At 48.2% G+C, this 25,401-nt stretch overlaps 1 protein-coding gene across 2 annotated transcripts in view; it reads right to left on the reverse strand.

The window, feature by feature from the left end:
* The window catches only part of LOC119441294 (ATP-binding cassette sub-family C member 4-like), a 450,511-nt gene that overhangs the window by 146,300 nt on the left and 278,810 nt on the right, over positions 1-25,401 (reverse strand). The gene's annotated exons all lie outside the window — the stretch shown is intronic.

Consider the following 25,401-nt stretch of genomic DNA (forward strand, 5'->3'; position numbering starts at 1 on the left):
CAGCGAACGAACGACCTGAGAACCGTTGGGCCGATGGCAGGAGCCGAAGAAGCTCTTTCTTTTTATTATTCTTCCATTTTCTTCTCGCAGCTCGCAGCAAGAGGCACGAGACACACGAGCCGGAGTGCGCCATATATAAAAGGCGGCCGAGGGAGACGACGATGGCTGCTAGATGCCTATATAATTTCACTTCACGAGCGAGCAATGCTCTCACTGCCACCAACTTTGTCATTTGCAAAAAGCATCAATTCATGTTGCGGAACGTTGCACTGGGCAGCCATCGGACTGCAGATATTCGCCCCCGAAATTTGGTAGTGTGACGAGCCATGCCATATATGTTAATGAACTGGCATATACAATGCATGCACATGTGAACGTCACGTGAGAGACAAAGAAAGTGAATGCTAGGAGAGGAAAATATTAACTCAGCCTAGGGCCTATTCCACACGTCACTGCCATAATTTTATTCGGTATATGTTTTACGCTTCTATACCGCGATTTGTTTTTAGGCCCCTTTACAGCCACATTGCACCATATCATCGGAACTCACTGATCATGGCAAACATACCATTCATTGTCCTGACGCTCTTTGGCCAAATTTGGCCCTTGCGCCACAAAACACCAAATATAATCATCATCATAATCATCATCAACCTGGCGCCTATGAGAAGAAGCATTTAATACCTATCGAAAGTAATCACAGAACAAAAATGCAATCTCAGGAATGCGCGACGGAATAACTGACCTTAAAGAACCAACAACAGTGATTTTCTGTATAAAACAAAGTGTCACAAAAAAGTGGAGGACGCTTTTGCTTCGCCTTTAAGAGTAGAGCGCGATAGCGTTATCGGGACCCGTTCACATCGCATCGTTCGCATACGGCAAGTAGGCTTCATTCACTGCAACACTGAACGTGGGAAAGCCAGCTTACAAAGACCAAGCTTACACCGATCCCCTTAAAGTCGATTTCACTTTTAAACTGAAATGCATTGCTGGAAAGACGTTTTTCCAGGGGCAATATAAGTGGCATTAGATTAGAATGTGAAGGCCCTGGCACCCTTTTTTATTTTATTAATTGTTTGCTATTGCCCCGACGCGCGCAGGTGGGGTAGAAATGCTAGAAAAGGGGTTTGTGTTTGAGTTTCCTCGTAGCAGAATTAGGTTTTCTCGTACATTCAAATTAGAATCCGAAGCCGATTGGTAAACAAACCGACGGCAAATCCGACGCCGAATGGTAAAGTCGTACTTTACCATTTTCCAACGCATTTCCCTGCGAGAAATTCAATTTTTGATCACCAAAACCTTGCACCACGTGGAGGGCTTGCGCGGTCGATGTAGTTGGATGATTTTCTCCACCACCCGTGATCACACGCCGGTTGCCAACGCCAGAATTTCTGCCACACGGGGCCCTAAACGCTATCGCGTTAAAGCGTCGCAGGTTTACCCGAAAGGCGAACCATTAATTGCGTTAGCAAATTAATTGACAGCTACAAGAAATAACGTCAGTAACTATATCGGCCGTATATACCGCCATAAACATTCGCTTACTAATAAATTAACAATCAACAGTCCTACGCGCACAAGCAAACATGTATACATCTTACTCGATGACTGCGGACGCTCGCTGTCATCATTATGGCGTGATGAAGAGGCTGCGGCTAGCTAATTCCCCTTTGTGCTGTATCTCTCTTCAACGAGGACTTGGCAAGCCAGAGCACAGCGCACGGGAAGCCATAGGGCTTCTCGGGTCGCCTAGCATGGGCTTCCTACAACGTCTACACCATTAACAGCATGCACCGGAACAACTTGACGATTGTTGGATTAGATCAAAGCGAGAAAGACAGAAAAAAAGAAGTGCTGGCCTCTCGTAATCGAGAGTAGATGCAAGCATGAAACGGTTACCGGCAAAGCAGATTGGTTGGAGATGGTACTCGCGGCAATCTTAAAATGGTTATAGTGCACGTGCGCAAGGGCACACCCCACCGCACCACACCACACAACCATCCACGGCGCGCCGAACGGCCTAAAGCCCCTTGATAATTTGAAAGTAGCGACAATCTCCTCCCCGCGGCGCTTCCATCCTCAATAGGATTCTCCCTGTTTCCAAACAGCGTGACGTCACTGCGGGGACACCTCCCCTCTGCCGCGCCGCCGCAGCGGGCGCTCGTTGGCAAAAAGTGTTCGTGCGGCCTGTTCTCTCTGCATAAGAACGCTGTTTGTATATCAACTGCCGCGATCGGAAGTCCGGCATATTGCGATTTTTTCAAGTGACAGCATTTCCGAACTGTGCTTAGGAAGCATAATCATCCCCGTTTTACCGGTACGACAACTTAGCGTTGTTGCCGAGTGCATGGTTCCCGTAAGTCAGCGTGTGGTGATTTATTAAAAGTGCGCCTCTTCCGCAGATAAAACATCTACAAAAATGTATTACTCCTCGAAAACGAAAATTTTATCACAGATTGTGCACATTTTCGCGGTGAAAAAGTGCTACTTCTCTAAATTATTGGTCTTCGAACACAAATTTGCATTGCATTGTCGTGAATGCACTGATTTGCGCCCCATTTACACTGTACCAAACGATATACAAGATGAAGTTTGTCTACGACTACACGGCGGCTCAGTGGAGCCGTACCAAGTAGCAGCGCCTAAATGCAGATGAGGGAGAAATGCAGAAAAACTTATTAGCCTGCTTTAGGAACATGGTAACATACCCTAGTTGGACAACATTATTCCGGAGCCTTTCGTTACACTGTGTCGCATAAGCCGCTGTGTAGCTTAGGGATGTTAAACACCATAATTTAATTTTAATTATTAGTCTCGGTCATGTGAATGTACAAAGCAAAATCTTACATGAGTATATAATCCGTTGCGCGCTAACGTCGCTGTGTCTGCTGCACGCTTTGCTGCTCTCAACTTTACAAGACCCAAGTTTTGCATGTTTATGTGCATCATCACGGCATAAAGTCCATACCATCAAGGTGAATGCACCAATAACTAAAAAAAAGAAAGTTCAATTTTATTTAAGACACGTTAGATATGCGTTAAATCACAATAATTTCAGTGGCTTCTCTTTAGGGCATTCCCCGTGGTTAAATGCATACACGCAGCTTCGGCAGCGGTCAAAACATCGTAGAAGTTCGTTCGTAGCCATACCTCTCACTCAATATTTTTTTTTCTGCACACACCGCGAATGGTCCTGAAATACATATGCTCACTAATCATCGCGTCTCATTCAATCTCACCAGTTCAATAATTACATTTCCTGAAGTTCTGTCGGAGCCTGATCACTACGACTGGTTTTATTACACGCAACACGCGTCCACAGTCTCGCAAGCGAGATGTATTGCTTATCGCGTAGTACACCACACGGGCGCGCACACACACACATAATGTGGTCCGTTTCCCTACGCTAAGATGAGCCGATATCGTCGCTGTTGTCGTCGCACACTTTACCACAAAAATGTGGCACACTTCCTTGGAAAAGCCGATATTCTTCATTGCACAATCAATCACAGACCACCACTAAGTGGTTCATGTTCGCAAGTAAAAAAAGGCCAGCGTCGCCACATTTTCATGATGCAGTTTCATCACCAACACGCCGATGTTCTCATGCACAAATTAATGCTAATCTGGCTGGCAAGAGAATTGTGGAGGTTCACGTAAAAATAAAAAATAAATATAAGAAATAGAAATAAGCGTCCACGTGGCCCCCACCTACACCAACTAAAGCGCGACTGCACCACGCAGAAAGCCAGCGGCGGCTGTTTTTTGCCAACCAGTCACCGCACGTGCGCCGGTGACGTCACGCTGTGACGTCGCCGGTGCGGCGTGACGTACCCCAGGATATTCTCCTCGCGCGCGTTCTGCGCGCGCTGCGCACGGTATGCTTTTTCTCCTTGGCTCCCGCGGACGGGCCACAGCATTCGATTGAGGTGCACGATTTTGGGCCAGTTGCGCTTCCCAGTGGAGTAGAAAATTTTGAGAAATGGCGCTAACAGTATTGAGAATGCTGAAGGTAACGTTCATGGCTAGGTTGGCTTCTTCTTAAAGCCGTATGATTGGGGCATACCCAAAGGAGCTTTGAGGCGAGTTCTAGACTCCAGACATCTTTTCTGCCACATGATAAGACGCTTTATTTTGTGCATCTGATCTAGTATTGCTTGTGGAACATTCATGTCTTTGGCTTTTTAATGCGAAAGCATTATATGGCTTATGAGGCGGAAAATCGGGCGTTGTCTGCGTCGGCGTGACCACGATGGTCCAAAAAGTAAAGTGAGCCAATCGAGGCATTTGATGATGTCAATTAAGGCAAAGTTAATTAAGGCAGAGTGAGTTGAGGCAGACTGAATTATGGCGAAGTTAATTAACGCCGGGTTAATTAAGATGGAGTTCATTACGGCTCTCGAACCCACGACTTTTGGTGCTAATTAAGATGAAGTTAACTTGGGCACAGTTAATTAAGATAAAATTCATTAAGGCACTCGAAGCCATGACTTGGTGGGAGTCGAAGTCACGCCTTTGGTGTTAATTAAGGCGAAGTTAAATTAAGACGACTGAAAGAGCATATACATCGCGCGGTGGTCGCAATGCTTTCGCATTCATCCAGGTAGGGATAACTAAGTCCCCCTTAAGTGTTTAAGGCATTACATTTAATGTGCTTTCCTATAATGAATTAGGTAGTCGCGAGCGCATCGTCCGTCCATGTGTACGTCTTCTCAATGGAAAAGTAGCTTTTGAATATCAAAAGCTACTATAAACTGAATATCACGGTTTCGCAACTTCAGTGCGAGCAAGCGTGCGCGATCATGTGAACACCCCTGCACATTCCCTGTATCAGTGAGAAAACCAAATAATAATCGTCACCCACTCATGCGCGCATGGCAGCCCAATTCAAAGCAATTCAAGAACTGAAAAAACGCAATGTGGAGTAGCTAGCGCTCATCGCCTTAATCGATTTAATGGCCTTAATCGCCTTAATCGCTCATCGCATTAATTTTTTTTTCAGGGCCTGCATTCATTGTATCTATGTGCCTGACGCACACAACGAAGTAAGGTGGGAAGAAAGCTCCTCTACAAGCCGCCATTTCGATTTTCAGTAAAACAGTCAACGGATCCTAACAATCACGAAAAGTGCGATCGAGAGGCTGTACCTTCATACATAATTGTTCAGAGCGGAAAGCAGAACCTATAGTGCTGCATTTCCGACTGAGTGACAGTTGACCACGTGCGAAATGATGAGTCTCAGCAGAATATTCAGCATACTAAGGACCACCCCATTTTGATACAACGTACAAATTGTCGCAGCAAAAACGCTCGTGAACAGACCGGAAGAATAAAAAAAACAACGTAGCATTAGGGGATGCTTCCATACGAGCAATAAGAAAGGCGCCTTTCATCCCAAACAACACTGTTCTTTGCCGTCACGCTTTCCTTGTGGTATCATAAAAACTGCATAGCCGTCTTCAGGTTTCTTGCTGCATTTATATCCGCTACTGCACGGCAAAGCTCTAGCGCAAAACCCCAGGAAACACAGCGTGCAACGTTCTCTGCGCCGAGCCAAGGAGAAATATGGCGCCAACGAAAAAGAAAAACAAAGCAAAACGTAAGATCCTCGCGTTTCCAAGGGCAATGGCAGCGAGACCAATCGTCGTGCAGAAAAACGCGCGCAAAGCCGGTTCCCGCGGAGGGGACGCGCAAGGGGCGAGGAGGAGGTAAGGAGCTCGCGCAGCGGCGGTGGAGTTCAAAGAGTGGCGGTACATTAAAATTATCAAGGGACTTTATGCCGGCCTGGTCACGCAGCGTAGCGCCGTCTCGAAGGATGCGGCGCAAATGCCGCGCGGCCGAACTCGCGGACCGCTAGTGTTGAAATGAGCACAGGCAACCCTGTCTCAGGGCCAAGAGATGACAATCAAGTATGGTGCCCTGCATCTGCCTTTTCAACGTCGCTATTGGAAATGACAAATAAACTTGAGCGCACTAGAAGTTACAGCTTGAGTGACATTGTGAACAAACAACATGAAGAACTCTGATCCAACATTTTTTGTAACTTTTAGGCACTAACTAGCGTATTTAATGCCGTCCAGTACAAAGGTTTTTACTGCTTGCCAGGATGATCGTTTTGTTCTCGCAGCGATGCCCGAATGTTCTCGTTTGAGTGCCCGCATAACGGCTCTGGCTTTTGGCTCAAGGTCATTTGAGGGTCGCCGACAACGGGAGCTAAAAGCATTTTATGCTTAAAAAGTATTTGCTGATGACGATTATGGCGCATGACGAGACATGATGAGAGTCTGAGAGCAAAGCTGGAATGATGACGATGCGCTGACCACGATGGCATCACGATCTCGAGCACATACGCAATCACCCAAACTGGTAGGGCGGGCGTTGAAGGCGTGACGACGGCATGACGATAACGGGATGACGTTTATAAAACGAGATGGCGACGGCCTGACTGCGTGACGACGACGGTTAGTCGGATGTTGTAACGGCGACGATGCAACAAGTGCGATGACAGTATGAAAACGGATGCATGACAAAGACTACAGGTATAACGACGAGGCAATGGCATGGTAACGAGTGCATCAGAAATAGTGTATCACGATGATGGCGTGACGTCGAATGACCAAGCTGGAAAGGTGACGATGCACGAATGTATGGCAGCGAATGCATGGCGACTGTGTGATGAGGATGGCGTCACGACAAACGCATGACGAAAGTAGGATGACAACGCTGGAATGACTATGATAGAACGACGGCCTGACGACCACATACCTAGTGGCACAAGATCGTAGACAACTCGGGTCGGTGCTAGAGGCTACATTATCGATAGGCTGTGGTAGGCAAACAATGTTGATCACCTTATTAAACAAAAAAGTCGCAGTTTCGCCCGAAAGGCGAAGCATCGATTGCGATAGCAAATTGGTGGACAGCTATACAAAGTAAGGATAGTAGTTTTATTGGCCGTATAAACTTGTAAACATGTCATGCTAACTTGCTTGAATACTAAATTAGCAAGCATGGTGTCACGCCCGCACAAGCAAACATGAACGCACCTCACTCGGTGGCCGTGGAAACTGGCTGTCAAAACGCTGGAGTGAGTCAGCGCAGCAGCAGCAGCGATCGAAATGAGCTTCGTGCTGGCGCTCGCATCAGCGCGATCTTAGCCGCGAAAACACAGGGAGGGCGGACTCTGCCCTCGCCGGAGATGGCTTTCAAGATACAGCCGCGCGGGTGGGCGCGCGCTGCGCAGAGCGCGCTGCGAGCGCCAATTAGGTTGGTAATGTCAATGCACATTGCCAACATAAAACTAAGCTAAGCTCCAAGGGCTTTGGTAGATGAAAATGGCACTATACAACTATATAATAAAGAATCATGTAAAAAATGTAGTAGAATACAGAATAGAATTTTAAAGCGCAGCTACAAAAGCTTCGTTAGCAAGTATACTAACTACGGTAGCAGGCAGTCGATTCCACTCAGAAATCGTTTTGGGAAAAAAGGTGCTTTTGAAAAAATTTGTCCTACAACTATATTCCCTGACCTTGAGCTCATGATCTGTTCGTCTAGATATAAAATGCGGCTGAAAAATATACTTATTGTGGTCTATTCCAATTTGGGCATGAAATATATTGTGCAAAAACGATTCAAGCTTAAAGTTTTCCCTCGCTTTTCTAAAGGCTCCCATTGCAAAGTTGGTTTTGTAGCAGAAATACTGAGGTTTCTTGCGTAGTTACTGATTACATACCGTGCTCCTATATTCAGGACTCTCTCAAGTTTGTCTCAGTCGGTACGGGTGGGAGGGTCCCATATAGTGCATGCGGACTCTAAAATTGGTCTGACATAGCTTTTATACAGAAGATCGCGGGCCTGCTGGGGAAATAGGTTCGTGTTACGCCGTAAGAATCCTAACATTGCATCTCTTTGGTGTATCGAAATGGACGTGCCTTCGCCAACACACAGATGGTGTGAGAAATATCCCTAAGTACTTATACTCGGAAACAGTCGGCAATGGAGACCCGGATAGATTATAAACTTCCGCTGGCATATGCTTCTTCGTGAAATGCATGTGGACAAGTTTTTGTGCGTTTATTTACATGTGTGATACACCAGTTTTCTATTTTAGCTAAATCATTTTGTAAGATAACGGTATCAGCAACGCTTGTAATTTCCTTATACATTATTAGGTCAGCAGCAAACAATCTGACAGAATAAGCGATGGTGTCGGGAAGGTAATTTATTAATATTAAAAAAAAGCAGCTGGCCCAACACCGAGCCCTGAGGGACACCGGACGTTACGCTGGCCACACCAGATTCTGCAGCATGTGGTGGTAAACACCACATGCTGAGACCGCAAGGAAAAGTATTCCTGAATCTGTTCATTGATATTAAATCCGCGCAGTTTGCATACAAGCAATTTGTGATAAACTAGGTCGAATGCTTTTCTAAAATCTACAAATACCGAATAAACACACGAACACGCATCCAATGCACCCCAAACTTCATCAACAAATTCTGTTAATCGGGTCATACAGGAAAGTGCTTGTCTGAAATCATGCTGTGTTGGAGCAAGGAGGTTATGATTGGTTATGTGTGTCATTATGTTAATGCAGAAGACGTGATCTTATATTTTGCACATGCTACTTGATAGAGGTCATCATCTTGAGCCTATGTTCCTGTCCACTGCGGGACGAAGGCCCCTCTCTGCGATCTCCAATTGCTCGCTGATTCGAATTTCCACCTCCAAATTTCCTCATTTCATCACCCCACCTAGTTTTCTGCCGTCCTAAACTGAGTGGATAAGCGCCACGGATGAGGATCAAGCAAGCAAGCTGCTCTTTCTGTCTCGTGAGTTTTTGTGTTTTTTTGTGTAATCCGGGGAACATCGTTCTCCTGCGGGCGGCGATGGATCCCGACCCCGTTGTACGTACTCCTGACATGGCATTGCCTTCGACGTCGGCCTCACGGAAGCGGAACAGCCGAGATGATGACACCGCCAGTGACAGCATTGAACTGTATACGGCGAGTAGCGATGACAGCGAGGACGGCTTTGTCCGTATGGCGAAACCCAAGGCGAAGAGGAGAATCCTCGGTGGGTCTTCGCCGGGAAGTACGTCAACCGTGAAGGCCTCCTGTGGTCCGCCGCGCCACACTATCTTGTTTGTTCCCGTTGATCCTTCGGCCAACCTGAGGAGCATGAATAGGCAAGTCATCTCGGTACGTCTTGAAGCTCTCGTGCCGAATCAGATAATCGACATTCGAGTTAATCCCCGCAAGAATGTCCTGGCCATAGACGTCGAGCAACCGGCCGCTTTGCATACCTTGCAAACTGTTACGGAGCTTGGTGACATCAGAGTCCGTGCTTACATCCCGCAGGACAGAGGCATGACAACGGGCGTCATATATGATATCGACATCTCTATACCGAATACTGACCTTCCTGTCCTGGTCAAGCCAGCTGCTGACACTACGGACATACTGCAAGTAGCCGAATAGGCAACTCCCGTTGCGTCAAGGTGATCTTCCAAGGCGACTGCCTTCCTTCACATGTGAAGGTTGGTCATTTTCGCCATGTCGTTCGAGCATATATTCCGAGACCTCTTCAATGCCACAAGTGCTTGAGAATGGGCCACGTGAGTGGGGTATGTAACAACAAGCCAACTTGCCTGCGTTGCGCCGAACCCCACAGAGCAGAGTCTTGCAAAGCGACTACCCTGAAATGCAGAAACTGCAATGGAGATCATGATGCCTCATCAAACGACTGTCCACTAATCAAGGAGAAGAGAATCCTGAGGCAAATGGTGAAGGACGGCTCGTCACGAAAGGAAGCGATAACGACTGTTAAAAGACGACGTTCCCGTCGACGGTGCACTTCCAAGAAAGAAAAAAGTACTGTTTTGCCCCCAGAGCGCTCCTTCACACTACCACCACCGCCACAGTGCACTGCCAAGCACCCTACACCTACATGGTCAGACGAATACCGAAGCTCAGGAAAAATGTGAAGCTGCTTGGCCTGCTCTACCCCAGGCACACTTCTCAGAGGATCGACAGCATCGACTACCGCCGAGCGCTAATTCGGCAGCAGATAATCAAGCTGCCCAAGATGTCCAGGTCGTTGTTGTTCTGAGGTCCCTGGTGAGTGTTATCCGCTCCCTTCTGAATACCATGCAAACACCATCCGCTAAATGCGCACTGCAAGTCCTGGACTCCCTTGAACCAGTACTTGCGGGTCTACAGTAACAAGAAGGCTTGCCATCCACAACCACTGCGACCTTTCCGGGAACAAGTCAAGTGCGCTTCCATACTTCAATGGAATGCCAGAGGTCTGCAGTCACGGATGTCAGAATTTCGGCACTATGTTTTTGAGAACAAGTTCCTGATTATCATCATTTGTGAACCTCATTTTTCAAAATCAATTCGACTCTCGGGTTACGAGTCATTTGTTTCTTCATCATGCGTTGAACGAAGTCAAGTTGTGTATATTCGGAAGGAGCTCACATACGTTCAGCAAAAAGTGCAGCCTCACGACGACAATCATTACGTATGTCTCCGTGTCAAAAAGAAGAAGGTTTCATTCACACTAATAGGCGCCTATCTATCACCATCACGTTGATTTGATCGACAGAGACTGAATGACATATTCACAAAAACTCCAGGTCCTTGGATAATCATAGGTGACTTTAACGCCCATCATCCACATTGGGGAAGCTTCAGGACTAATCAACTAGGCACGATTCTAGTTGATCTCGCTGCCAAGCACGGACTGAGAGTTTTGAACGATGGCAGCCCGACTTATCTCCAAGGAGCGACTTACAGTAGCTGTTTGGACTTGACATTAGTGTCTCATAGTTTACATTCTAAAGTTCAATGGTTCACAGACATTAAAACTCATGGCAGCGACCATATGCCTACCTAAATTAATGTCAGAGGCTTTGACAGTTCTATTACGCCTATGCTGTCAAGACAGACTGACTGGCAAGCGTACCGACTTTCCATCGAGGACAAGTGCAGACATGAACATCCCGAGCCCCTTGAAGACATTATTATACAAGCGCTGCAGGCTTCTACGCGGACGTATACACCATCGACAAGACACACAGATTTCGACCAAGAACTGGAGAGGCTTCGTGCGATCCGCCGGCGGGCTGAGAGACGATATAGGCGTACTAAGTCCATTTATGACTTGAGGGAAGCCAGACGCATTCAGAAGGAAATTCAGCGTGGGATGAACAAACTTCAGGACCGACGATGGAAGAGCTTCTGCGATTCCTTGGATCCTCGCAAGCCGCTACACCGCGTGTGGAGAACTCTTCATGGTCTTCGATCACTTCCACAACAACGTCGTCCCTTCACAGCACTCGCTCTACATCAAAGTCGACCAGAGCTTGAAGTCGCTGGTGATTTTTGTGTAAAGGTTACTTTTGTGCAAAGGCTACATGACGTTCCTGTCGCGAGAGATCAAAGTATGGAAGTGCCTTTTGCTATGGAAGAATTGCAAGCGGCTTTGGCTATGTGCAGGCGGTCGTCATCACCCGGTCCCGATGGGGTGACCTACGCTTCCTTAAGACACTTGGGTTCAACAACGCAACGCTGTTTGCTGGACATCTTCAATAAATATTGGCATGACGGCATAGTCCCCGACGAGTGGAAGTGCAGCCGACTGGTGCCTCTACTGAAGCCTGGAAAGTCTCCGCTGGACCATACATCGTACCGACCGATTGCACTTGCGAGTTGCATCGGTAAGGTCATGGAGAGGACGTTGCTGACACGTCTGGAGTGGTACCTTGAATACTATAACATCTACCCTAATGCTATGGCTGGTTTTCGACGTGGACGGTCTTCAATAGACAGCGTCATTGATCTTGTTACCTCCGTGAAGCAAAAAAAGCTATGAAGCGTCTCTCTGTGGCACTCTTCTTAGACGTAAAAAGTGCCTACGACAACGTAACCCACGAAGTTATTCTCCAAGCTCTTGAGGCTGCAGAACTTGGAGGCCACGTTTTCAGATGGATTAGGAGCTATCTCTCAAGGAGATCGGTGTTTGTTCTTACAGAAGATCGCCCGACAAATACATATATTTCCAGTCGTGGTGTACCACAAGGCCGAGTGTTGAATCCGACTCTTTTCAACCTCGTTCTAGTGGGGCTTGCCGAAACGCTACCACAGACCGCTAAAGTCTCGCTTTACGCAGATGATATTTGCATCTGGGCGTCCGGCGTGAGAGGGCCACAAGTGCGCGCTAGAACCCAGAAAGCATCAACCCTGACAGTGGTATACCTTCGCCGACAAGGTCTGACAATATCTACGGAAAAATGTGCACTAGTGGCATTTACACGAAAACCGATGTATTTCTACCCGGTGCGCATCGAGGGCCACTCAATTGCATATAAGAAAACTCAAAGATTTTTAGGCGTTATTGTGGATCGAAACCTCACCTGGAGTCCCCATGTCTCCCACATGAAGAAAAAACTCATTTGTATTGAGAATATGTTTAAGTTCATAGCTGGAATATCGTGGGGACCATCCGTGCGCTCTATGTTACAGCTATACACGGCACTATTTCTCGGATTTCTTCCCTGCAGTCTTCCAGTCTTGTCGAACACATGCAAGACTAATCTCCTTGCACTACAGAGCGTACAAGCCCAAGCACTTCGGACATGTCTTGGCCTCCCGAGATGTTCTTCGACAGCTGCGACGATTGTCATTGCACAGGAGCACCCGATCACCGCCCATATCGTCGCAGAGACGCTAAGAGCGCACATTCGACACCTTTCACGACTACCATCCCACCATTTATCCGGTTTTCCAGCGCGACATCCACAGGCTACATACTGTAGTATTGTGACGAGGCAACACGAGTCGATACCTTCTGGCTTCAAGCCTGCAAAACGCCCAACATCGGCATTGTGGTGTCTCCGACAAATTCGCGTGTGCCTCTCAGTTCCTGGGATTGCTAAGAAATCAGACCTGTCACCCTTAGCCCTGAAGCAGTTGTCCCTGCTTTGCCTACATGAGTCTTATCTTGACCGAATATATATTGTCACGAAGACAATTAATACGAACTCGCCGAAAGATAACAGCCTTCTTTAATGATAGCCGACAATCAAGAGAACGCGCGCACACCTGCGCCCTTCGTCGTCTTCTCTGTGGCGATCTTGTGCCTGTAATGGGCAGCTAGCTGACTTGTGACGATCGGTGCCTGTAGTGGGAAGCTTACTTCGCGTCAATATTTACACGGACTGTTCCACCAATTCCAACAGCTCTACCGGAGCAGTGGTTGTTCCATCGGACGCCGTCTCTTTGCAATTTAAGTGCTCTCACAACACCACGTTGACTGCAGCAGAACTTGCGACTCTTCAAGGTGCAATCCATTACGAGCTCCAGCAACCAACAAATCGTTGGGCCATTTTCTGCGATTCTAAAGCAGCCCTACAAATTCTGCAGTTAGCCCTACGTCACGGGTTACACGAACTGCTAGTGTACGAAATAAGGCAAGCTCATCACCACGCGATCGAGAAAGCACACGACATCGTATTTCAGTGGTTGCCGAGCCACTGCGGAACTGTTGGCAACGACAGCGCCGATGAAGCTGCTCGCTCGGCTCATCAAAAACATCAGGGAGTGCCTATACCACTCTGAAGGACGGACGCTGCGCGGCAACTTCAATCACTTGCTCGCCACATTACACTTCTAAGATGGAATTCACCAGGTTTCAGCAACTCACGCTTGCATTCTCTCGACCCTAAATTGCGACTTCGCCTGCCACTTGGACTCTCCCGTAGCGAAGCAACTTTAGTGTGTCGCATGTGGTTGGGCGTCGCTTTTACAAATTCCTATTCAATCCTAATAGGAATGGCTAACAGTGCGGCATGCAATTCGTGCGGGTGCGATGAGACGCTAGAGCACCTTCTGCGTCATTGCCCAGCTTTTGACGCCCAACGACGTGATTCTTCAAGCTCAACTCAACATTTACATAGCAGAGTGCTGTCAGAGTAAAAGATTCTGGGACCATTGCACCCGCGCACTCCTCTCTCCCCGGCAACGAGGCGGCTCACAACGTAGCTCAAGGACTTACTCGCCGATCAAGTGAGCCCGCCCAGCCGGGAACGAGAGGAGACCGCATGGTCAGCTACAAAGAAATAACCGATTACTATCGGCTGGGAAGGGCCCGGTACCCACCAGCTCATCCCGCGCTAACCAGGAAACAGGCGGTGGCCTGGCGCCTCCTGCAAACAAACATGTATCCAAACCCGGTGGCCTGCAGCAGATTCTATCCAGGGCAATACAACGATCATTGCAAATTATGTAAAGGTAGGGCGGATCTGCCACATATTCTATGGGCATGCTCGAAGGCGGCTCCTTTCGAGGGCCGCAAAATTCAAAACCGGCAGCAGTGGGAGGACCCTGCTGCTCAGCTCAGACCAGCAAGACCAGGTCTGGGCCGTCCAGCTAGCCGAGGCAGCCGCTGAGACCCAGGGGATCTCGGCCGTCTGCTAGGCGGAGGGACGCTGCATCCGCTCTCGTGAATTGCTGGCACAATTAAAGCTCAATCTCTCTCTCTCTCTCTCTCTCTCTCTGGGACCATGGCCTACGCATTCTTGCATGTGAAAGGCCACAAAAGCTCTTCTTCACTTCTTGAAGGACACTGGACTGTGTGAACGCTTGTGACAGTGAACCCTCCTCTGCGACTGACTGTGTGAATCACTGACTCTTTATGATTATTTATATTGTGGCTCCTTATCTATTCTTCTCCCTTCCCTCTCCCCAAGCGTAGGGTAGCCAACCGGCCACGTCCTTGGTTAACCTCCCTACCTTTCCCTTCTCGTTTCTCTCTCTCTCTCTAAACTGCGCTTCCCTTCTCTTGGCACCCATTCTGTAACTCTAATGGTCCAGCGGTTATCTACCCTAAGCACGACAGGCCTGCCCAGCTACTCTACTAGAATATTCACTATGCCCGTTTGCTCTCTGATCTATACCGCTCTCTTCCTGTCTCTTAACGTTACGCCTAAGATTTCTCGTTACATCGCTCTTTGTGCGGCCCTTAGCTTGTTCTCGAGCTTCTTTATTAATCTCCAAGTTTCTGCCCCATATATCAGCACCGGTAGAATGCAATGATTGTGCACTTTTCTTTTCAACACCGGGGTAACCTCCCAGTCAGGATTTGATAATGCCTGCCCCATGCACTCCAATCCATTTTTCTTCTTCTGTAAATTTCTTTCTCCTGATCAGGGTGCCTGTGAGGAAGTGATCTAGATAAACGTACTCATTTACACACCCTAGAGGCTGACTGGCGATCGTGAATTCTTGTTCCCTTGCCAGGCTATTGAACATTATCTTTGTCTTCTGCATACTGATCCTCAACCCCCCTCTTATACTTTCGCGGTTAACGCCCTCAATCACTTGTTGTTGTCGTCTCCAGTGTTGCTGAACAGGACAATGTCATCTGCAAACCGAAGGTTGCTGAGATATTCGCCGTTGATCCCCACTCCTAAGCCTTCCCAATCTAATGGCTTGAAAACGTCTATGCATACAGTGGGGACCACATTGGGGAGATTTTGTCTCCTTGCCTGACCCCTTTCTTCATATGTAACTTTCTCTTTTCTTGTGGAGAACGTATGCCCCCTGTACACCTTGATTACGCAAAGCCTCTACGACTGCTAATATCTCTGCTGAATCAACGGCACTTTCAAAATCTATGAAAGCCATATAGAGAGGTTCATTGTTCTCCGCAGATTTCTCGATTACCGGATAGATGGCATGGATGTCATTCATCGTAGAAAAATTTAAGGACGCTTAAGCTTCGTCTTTAAGAGTGGAACGCGATAGCGTTATCAGGCCCCGTTCGCACCGCAAACACAGAACGCGGGTAAGCCAGCTTACAAAGACCAAGCTTACACCGATCCCCGTAAAGTCGGCTTCACTTTTAAACAGAAATGCATTGCTGGGAAGATGTTTTTCGAGGGGCAATATAAGTCGTCTTATATTAAAATGTAAATGCCCTAGCGCCTTTTCTTGTTATTTTATTAATTGTTTGCTAATGCCCCGACGCGAGCGCGTGTCCAAAACACATTAGGCAGGCAAAGTCCCAATTTGACATGCCGAGGATGCGAGCGCCAACCGGATAGCATTTTCGCAAGTAAATTACCCGAGCGCTCCGTGTTGGTGTGGTAGACATGATAGAGAAGGGGTTTGTGCTCGAGTTTCATCGTAACAGAATTATGTTGTCTCGTGCATTCAAATTACAATCCGACGCCACCATGCTGTACGATGTGGTTAAGTCGTACTTTACCGTTTTTCTGACAGATTTTTCGATGAGAAATTCAATTTTTGTTCACAAAAACCCAGCGCCACGAGGACGGCCTGCGCAATCACGGTGGTTGGGGATGGTTTTTTCCGCCACGGACGCCGACATCCATGCCGGCGCCGGCGCCGGATTTTCTGCGACACGACACCCTTAACGCTGTCGCGTTAATATCCCTTTTTGAAGCCAGCCTGTTCTCTTGGTTGGCTGAAGTCAAATGTTGCCCTGATTCTATTGGAAATTACCTTCGTGAATATTTTATACAATACTAAAAGCAAGCTAATGGGTCTATAATTCACCTCTTTAGTGTCTCCTTTCTCATGAATTAGTATAATGTTGGCATTCTTTCAGTTCTCCGGTACACTTGAAGTCGTGAGGCACTGCTTATAAACGGCCGCAATCTTTTCAAGCATGATGTCGCCTCCATCTTTGATTAAATCGACTGTTATTCCTCCTTCTCCAGCAGCTTTTTCCCTGGTCATGTCTTGCAAGGCTCTTCTAACTTGATCGCTAGTTACAGAAAGAGCCTCTGTATCCTGTTCACCACTTCTTCGAATGAAATTAGCTTGGCTGCTGTGGGAAATGTACAGGTCAGAATAGAGTTCTTCCGCTGCTTTTACTATGTCATCAAAATTGCTGATGATATTGACACGGATACATGTTTATCTTTCACCGGTGACCGCGTTCCACCGGCTAACAAGTGTTAAACGTTATCGCTCGGCGCAGGACGCGCCTGCATTGGAAGCTTCTCGAACGTTATCGATGCTTCTATCCTTCGTCTGTGGTCACCGACGCTCATGTAATCTGATTGTATGAGCGACGCGAATTGTATAGAACTTTCTGGAAGACACGCGGGCATCAGGGATTAATCTGGAACCTTCGATGACTCAGGTATAAAAGCCGACGCGTTTCGCCGCTGAGCAGATTTTCGACGATCGCCGACTGTGTTCGCCGCTATCCTTGTGCTTTGAGTGTACCTTGCTTTTGGTGGGCACAGGTTCGCCCAATAAACAACCAGTTTCGTCGTACACAGTTTTACGACTGTTTTCTTCAGCGTCACTACTACGTGACATCTGGTGGAGGTGCTATACTATTTCATACTATGCCAATTTTGTTTATCAAAATTGGCATAGTATGAAAATAGTGCATGACGAACATATATGGTAGGACATGACATGAATGTCATGATATGCGTGTCATGTAGGTCATGAAACAGCTGCCTAAAATGTCAATGACCCAGCGAAAAAGCATTAACACTCAAAAACCACTGAAATGGGTTCGGACGTAGGTATTAAGTGAAGAAAACATTCAAGGATGGTGGTAGAAGTTATAGTCATGAGCATGACTCAGCAGAAATGACAACTCGGCAAAAAAGATTAACACTCAAAAACAATGAAATGAGTTGTGATGTGGGTACTAAGTGAAGGAAATACTAAATGATGATGGTATAAGTCAGTCTTGAGCATGACTCAGCAAAAATGGCAATGACTCATCGAGAAAACATTATCACTAAAAAAACACTCAAATGCGTTCGGACGTGGGTACTAAGTGAAGAAAAAGAACAAATGTTGATGGTCGAAGTCATAGTCATGAGCACGCCTAAGGCTTTCTCCTTAAGGTCTCTTAGGCCTAGCTAGCTAAAGGGACTCCTGAGGAACTCATGACACAAATGTCATGACATGCGTGTCATGTAGGTCATGAAACAGCCGCCTACATCTTGATTCCCTCATGGTCGTTTCGTTAACTTGGTAGGCTCGCCGCACACTGATTCGCATAACATCGATACCCCCAGTGCGTGTGGTCTGCCGGCTTTTCGATCAAAAGATTCACAAGCCCTTCCCCTGTCGAGAAAATGTGGGTAAGGGAAGCTTGTCGACTGTGTATCTGACCTTCGTCAGGGTAAGCTAAACTTCACGACATGTCACGCTAATAAAACATAAGCGTTTATTAAAAGTATGCATCGAGGGAAGGAAACGTACAATCCAACGGAAAGTTGCACGAAAGGGAAACAAAATTAAAAGGAAAGGGAACGAAAAGTAGTAGGAAAGGGAAGGGAGTAGGTCAAGTGTATACACGATAACCTTTGCTTACCCCCATTTTCTTGACAGGGGAAGGGCTCGTGATTTTCTTTCTATTCTCTCTCTCTTTTTCTTTCTTTCTCCCTCTTTATTCCTCTCTCCCTCTTTCTTTCTCTCCTCTCTCTTCTGTCCCTGATATGTGCCATTGAGCTTGGACCCTTTCTGCACTATCGCCAGGATCGGCCAACTTTTCAGCGTGACCACCACCACCGCCGTCGAAACTTGTGAGACTATAAAGCTTCGCTTAAAAGCGAAGCAGTCACGCTGCACACTATTAAGACTAATATTCGTGGCACAAATAAACATAATGAGCGCCATATAATACGCTGTGGCGAAACACCACTGAAGGAAAAGATGTTTCAAGATAGACGCCTGCACGTTTTCGGAAGCTCTGGTTAGTCACTGTTCAAATTTCTCTTTTATCGCAGCCTGAATAATTCAGAACAGTTAAAAGGGTCTGTTTCATGTAACGGAAAAGTGACGTTTTATGAAAAACAGGTACTCAATACTCAAGGTTCTGTAATATAATGCGTAGGGTAGATAACCGGTGGACCACCAGAGTTACAGAATGGGTGTTAACGGGACACTAAAGAGAAACCGGAAGTTGGGCTTTAATGGTAGATTATCCTATCACAATCAAAGCCATACCATTCTTACGGCGAGCAGATGTTTAAGCCAGAAAATAGCGAAAAACTGAAGGATAGGTGCCGACGCCCCTTCGAATTTCCCGCACTACACGTTCATGACGTCGGAGATTACAAACGCAGGCCAGTCGCGATTGGTCGAGAGCGATTTATCGCTGTTAATAAAACGCAAAATGAAATACATCTTAAACGTACATAAACAGCATTTGCCAACTTTTTAAACCGTTTCAAGCGGGGAAGTACAAGTTTAGCGCAAAATTAAATAATAAAAAAATGTGGTTGATCCCTCTTATATAGGAATCGGTATAGAACACGAAAGTGAAACGTGTCTTCACAGAAGTAGTGTAATGTTTATTGCACATTGATATATAATGTCTATTGGTGTTTTGTGGCTAAAGCGCCCTTAGGCGTTGATGCACCCACGCTGACGCCTGGTGGCACGTCTCCTCCATCACGACTACCAACGTCGATGACCATGAGCAACCGTCGTGCATATGGAAGCTGCACTACGCTGCACACGCTAGCACAACGCGAAAGACGAAGCACGTAACTGACACACTAATACAACGCGCAAGACAAAGCACGTAACTGAATCGTCACCGAGTCAAATCAGCGCGTACAGCGCGTCGTAATTGCAGCCTCCGCGATCAACTTCAGAAACATTTTCAGAGCTAATTGCGGAGGCCACGCTCCGCTGTGCTGAGTACGGTGAACGCCACCTAGGTGGCGTTGGTAGTGCTTCTTGATGCCAGCGTCCCTTCGAATGCTGGCATCGAGGCGTCGTAGTACTGAGACCACCGAAGCGTTCACTGTCGGTGCGCGTTAAGGCCGGAATACATGGAGCGAATAACCGGCGTCCGAGCGAAGAACTTCGTCGGGCGGCGAACGTCCGACGGCCGGCGTCAAGAAATTTGCCGTCCGCAGCCGATCTGCCTGTCCAAACATTTTCGTCGGGCGAACGCCGCCGCCGGAAGCGTCTAGCGCGCAGCGGTGGACGACAGCCAATCAGGAGGCACTAGTTCCGGTCGCAATGCATGCTGGTGTTTCGCGCGCGCGCGCCTTTTCGCGTCGTCTGCAATCGCGTTGGTGTTGCCGTGTCTGCATGTCTCTGCACCGATTGAGTAGTTCCTAGTATGATCTCTCAGGAATCGCGTTGTATTTGTACATCCCATATCCGCTGATCTGCGAGGAAACAGACAAGCAGTGCAAGCTCTCTACAACAACCTTCAACAGAAATCTTCTGATCTCAGAGGCCACATGCTGTCGTCATGCCTATCTCCCGACTTCCCCGATAGATGGCGTTGGCATCGGATATTTCTTTCGCTAGGCTTAGACGCGTTCGAAACGAGAAGCGATCTCGAAAACTACTCAAGGTTATCCATAATACTCTGTCGTCGAAGCGGCCTGAGACTAAGCGAAAGCCGTTTACGCAGTCATTTGCTTCCAACTAAGTGAATTCTACAAGGACAACGCCAAATTCAGTTCGAAGCGGGCGGCCGGGACCGCCGCCAACACGGCGGCCAACGCGCGGCGGCGTTCGCCGCATGTATTGCAACACAGCAAACATCCTGCGTCGTGTCGCCGCGTCGTTACTTGACGCGTGAAGTTCGTCGAGAAAGTTCGCTCCATGTATCCCGGGCTTTAGTGTCATAATGCAGTACTTCTCTTTTCTGCTCATAGGCGGCGGCACCGCCCCGAGCAAGAGCGCGGGTACACGGAGGAGTGTTAGATATATAAGGCGCGTCTGTGTAGCTCTCTGCGAATGCGTTTGTGGCGCAATGGGTTAAACGCTCGGCGATCTATCGTCGCGGACCGAGAGGTCGTGGGTTCGATTCCCAAATTTTGCATGTTTGTGGAACTTTTTCTTCTGGTTTCTTTCTTTGTATTATGTTCTATGACGTATTTCCGTGACGGAAATACGTCAGTGAAGTCTTGGTGGACCCCGGAATAAAACACTTTCGTGTTAAAAAATGGCATGGCGATACATCCGGTCGTGATAGTTTCGAAGTTTCGTTTTTGGTCCATGCATCATCGCGCGTGCCTGTTCCGCTCTAGTGTTTGGTTGCGTGGCTCGAAAAACGTTTACTTCGCGGGAAACAGCCAGAAAATGCCTCGTGTGTGTAGTGTTGAGGGCTGTATAAATGACCCAAGGCGCTTGCTCAGGGGCAGCGGCAGTGTTGACCCGATTGTCTTCTTTCATGTGGTGTCGCGCGCAGAGCCCCGGCTCCCCGGCGTTCGCAATGGCACAGTGCTCTGCCGATGATAAAATGGCAAAAGAGCCAGAGAAACCGATAGTGTGCGTGTGCTCTCTGCATTTCTCGCCCTCGGATTATGTATATAATCCTGCCCTCGGAAAGTATCTTGGCGTGCCCCAGAGGCCAGTCCTTTCTCGAGCAGCTGTTCCCTCAATGCGGCCTTCAACCCCCCCTATTGGTGCCCCTGCAGCAGCAAACTGGCGGCTCGGTGAGTGCTGAATGCCATTAAATAAAGCCACGAAATAACCATACCGAGTACGTGCGCAACTTTCTACGCTTGTTCTGTCGGGAACATCGTCGCCTGGTGGACCGTACGGCTCGCCTTCCGTCGACGAAAACGAAGCTCTGCTTCCTGCCGGCGCGGCCGGCGGCTCACTGCCATCGCGCGCGGAAACACCTACCGCTCGAGCACGGAGGATCATTTCGCGCCCGTTTCACTGAATATCGCTAAAATGCAGTCCTGCTTCCCTGGCGAGTTCTTCGTTGCAAGGTTCAGCGGCAGCAACGGTATCCATCGCGGCGAACGCAAACGCAGCGGCCATGCAGCCATGATGCAGCCAGCGCCTCGGCCGTTTACGCAAGCGGTGACGTATCATGGTGCATTCTGATTCACTGAGAGCAATGAAATCTGTCACGACACTGCTTCAGCGCCAAATCTGGGGTGAGAGAAATTGAGGAAGAGATATTTGGTCTTTGTTTACGAATTTCTCCGATAATAACTCATATTTTTGCACCCAACAAAAACTGCATGCATTCCTGAAGGTCCCTCTTTTATTCCAGCTGAACTTCCCCGTTTCTCTTTATTGTCTCTTTAAGAGAAGGGAAGCGCAGTCGAGGACGACAGAAAAGTAGGTGGGGTGATGAAATTAGGAAATTTGCAGGTGAAAATTGGAATCAGCTAGCGCAAGACAGGGCAATTGGAGATCGCAGGGGGCCTAGGAGAGGCCTTCTTCCTGCAGCGGACATAAAAAAATCACATCTCTCCCTACGGGCAACAATGGTGGGATGCGAAAGCATCGCCGGGGTTGCCCACCGACTTCGGCTTCCCTGGCCCGAAGTTCGGGGTCCGCTTGCCAACGCTGACGTTCGGCTTCCCGAGCCTTCCTCTGCTCCGCGGCGGTGGCGCTGCCGCTGCAACTGGCGCCGACGTTGACGTTGTTCATGGCGTTTCGCACATCGTTGCACAGAGAGAGAATGGCGGAAGCACAGCGAACGCGCGCGCGCTTTATAGTGCGCCGCGACACTTGCGCCGCCTACCGGCGTACCCTTAGATGGAGAGGGAGAGAGAGAGTTATATGCAATGATTTGCTGCGCCGCACCTGTGGCAGAGAGGGGAGGAGAGCACACACCTGCGTAGGAGAGGAGAATGAGGGAGAGTTGCGCATGCGCAGTACGGGTGCGGCCGCCGCAGAACGGACACTGATCCGAGCATAAGATGCTCTCGCATCTAAAAAAAAAAATTGGCTGATGATGCGGTGCATCCACTGTTGGCGCTATGTGAAGCTATATCATAGCGTTACGCGGGATCTTCGTGACATAATGAATTGTATTGAACAACCCGGGTTAGACTCTATGGCACATTGCCAAATAATCGCTGTGGAATAAGTCATTGACAAGTCGGTCTATTGGAGTTAATAGCGTGGCTACTCCGTAAGAACTAACAAAAATTCATCACAGCGTATTCAGCGCACGAATAGACGAACCCCTTCACCGTGTCTTGAAGGGGTTCGTCAACTAGCTTAGACGGACATGATTAAAAGAGGTGCTGCTTTAACTCGAGGCAATCCAGAGGGCCCAAGAAAGGGCGGAACGTCGCGGTATTCCTGCCCCGACTTGGACGCGGCCAGCGGCCTCCGCGAGTCCCCGATAGGGGCCCCCGAGGAAACTCCTCGGGATCAAATAAAGTTCACTCTCTGTCTCTCTGCTTTCTTCGAGCATTTTTCAGCTTACATGGTGTCCAACTGCGTGTACAGACTCGGTTGGATATGGCGGGTTAAACTAGTCGGGATTACTGATATCACTGTGTGGCGATATACGCGACATTCCACGAGCATGCGCTATCCAACGGGTGTAGCCTTATCGAAGGATTAGTCATGTGACATTACGGACACTCCAACTAAGGCACTTTGGTCGACGGTTTATAAGAAAGCAACGGATTATACCTCAGGGGGGACTCTTCTTCGCGATACTGCAGAAAGTACACGTGTGCGTGGCGTTCGCCCCGCTGAGGCCAAGGATAGCCTGTAAGCTCTGCGTACGCGTTTGGCAGTCTTGCAGTGCGTCCTTTGCTCGTTTTCTGCTCCTACGTTTGTTCTCCGAGGCTGTGTAGGTAGTGTTAAGTTCAGTAAACCTTATTCTGTTTCTTGCGCCTCCCTTTCCTGTCCCTGAGGGACCACTCGCAATGCCTTCCAAGAAGCAACCCGCTTCAAACTGCATTCATGTTAAATAGTTGCCAACTGACTTTAGCCACTTGGCTCGATATAGTGCTCCCTTTCAGACATTTAGGTTTAGAGTGCTCCTTATTTACAACTTTCTCTCTTGCGTTTTCTTGCGATATCCATTATACGGACGCTCGAGTCGTGTTTGTGCCTTTGCCGTTAGTTTTGTCGTTGTTGTGTCGTCCGGCTATTGATGATTGTGTCGCCGGAAATGCCAAGTGCGTTTCGCTGCAAAAATGACGGAGCGCAGTAGACGCGCCATCTGCTCAATCGCTTTGGTGGTGGAGCCACGACGCCGGAGTTCTGCCTTCGGCTACTGACATTGTGCGGCCGCATACTGTGAACACACTATAGGGTTCCAAATGAGCTGTTCGGTGAATGCCCTGGTCTGAGCGGCACGGAGAGCAAGGACGAAATATCTATAATTTCACTAGCTGCCGACTAATGTTTCCACTGGTGAGGTGCGATGCCACTTCTTATCACACCAGCGTTGTGAGGCGCCTGGCAAGGCGCTATTCCTTCTGACCTGCAGCGTTGCATCGCGCGAACATGACCCACTCACGTGTAGCTAGAACCTCGTCCGATGGGTTCAAGCGCAATGCTTGCCAACACTGTCGGTGCTTGGCCCTTCTGGCGAAATTTTCACCCGATAGCATTGAGGGTCCCGTGTTGCCGAAAATCGGGCGTCCTTGTCCGTGAGCGAATGTTTTCGTATATATTTAGGTATGTGCCACGCTATTCCCTGCATGATTAGAAGAAATATTTGAGCTCTTAGATTGGGAAGGCTTAGGAGTGAGGATCAACGGCGAATATCTCAGCAACCTTCGGTTTGCATATGACATTGTCCTGTTCAGCAACACTAGGGATGAATTAGAACACATGATTGAAGACTTTAACCAAGAAAGTGTAACAGTGGGGTCGAAGATTAATATAGGGAAGACAAAGACCATGTTCAACAGCCTGGCAAGAGAACAGGCATTTAGGATCACCAGTGCAGCCTATAGAGTCTGTAAAGGAATACGGTTATCTAGGTCAATTATTCGCAGGGGACCCTGATCATGCGAAAGAAATTTACAGAAGAATAAAATTAGGTTGGAGTGCATACGGCAGGCATTGCCAAATCCTGATTGGGAGCTTACCACTGTAGTTGAAAAGAAAAGTGTACATTCATTGCATTATACTGGTGCTAACATATGGGGCAGAAAATTGGATGTTAACAAAGAAGCTTGAGAACAAGTTGAGGACCGCAACAAAGAGCGATGGAACAAAAAAAATTGTCGCAGTTTCACCCGAAAGGCGAAGCATCAATTGCGATAGCAAATTATTAGAGCTATACGGAGTAAGGATAGCAGTTTTATCAGCAGTATAAACTTGGACATGCAGCAGCACCAGCAACCCCCAGAACTGTTGTCGACGCCGTCGGCGTTTTTCCCGCGTTCGCACCGAACGCACGCAGCATTGGTGACTGTTGCCGGTGCCTCTGGGGGCGGCTCAGAGGTTTTCGACGACATCAGAATGGGACACTCGTCGAGCAGCGACGGAAATCTTACCCACCTTCTCGCCTCGCAACGTTTTTATATAAATACGCATTTGGTGCCGCACCTAAACGTCGCCTCCCCTCCCTCCCTCCCTCCCTCCCTCTCGCCCCCCCATGGCCTTTCGCGCGACGGAAAAAGTCGCGTTTGCTCTCTATAT

The sequence above is a fragment of the Dermacentor silvarum genome, chromosome 2, assembly GCF_013339745.2.
Source record: "Dermacentor silvarum isolate Dsil-2018 chromosome 2, BIME_Dsil_1.4, whole genome shotgun sequence".
Taxonomy (NCBI): Eukaryota; Metazoa; Arthropoda; class Arachnida; order Ixodida; family Ixodidae; genus Dermacentor; species Dermacentor silvarum.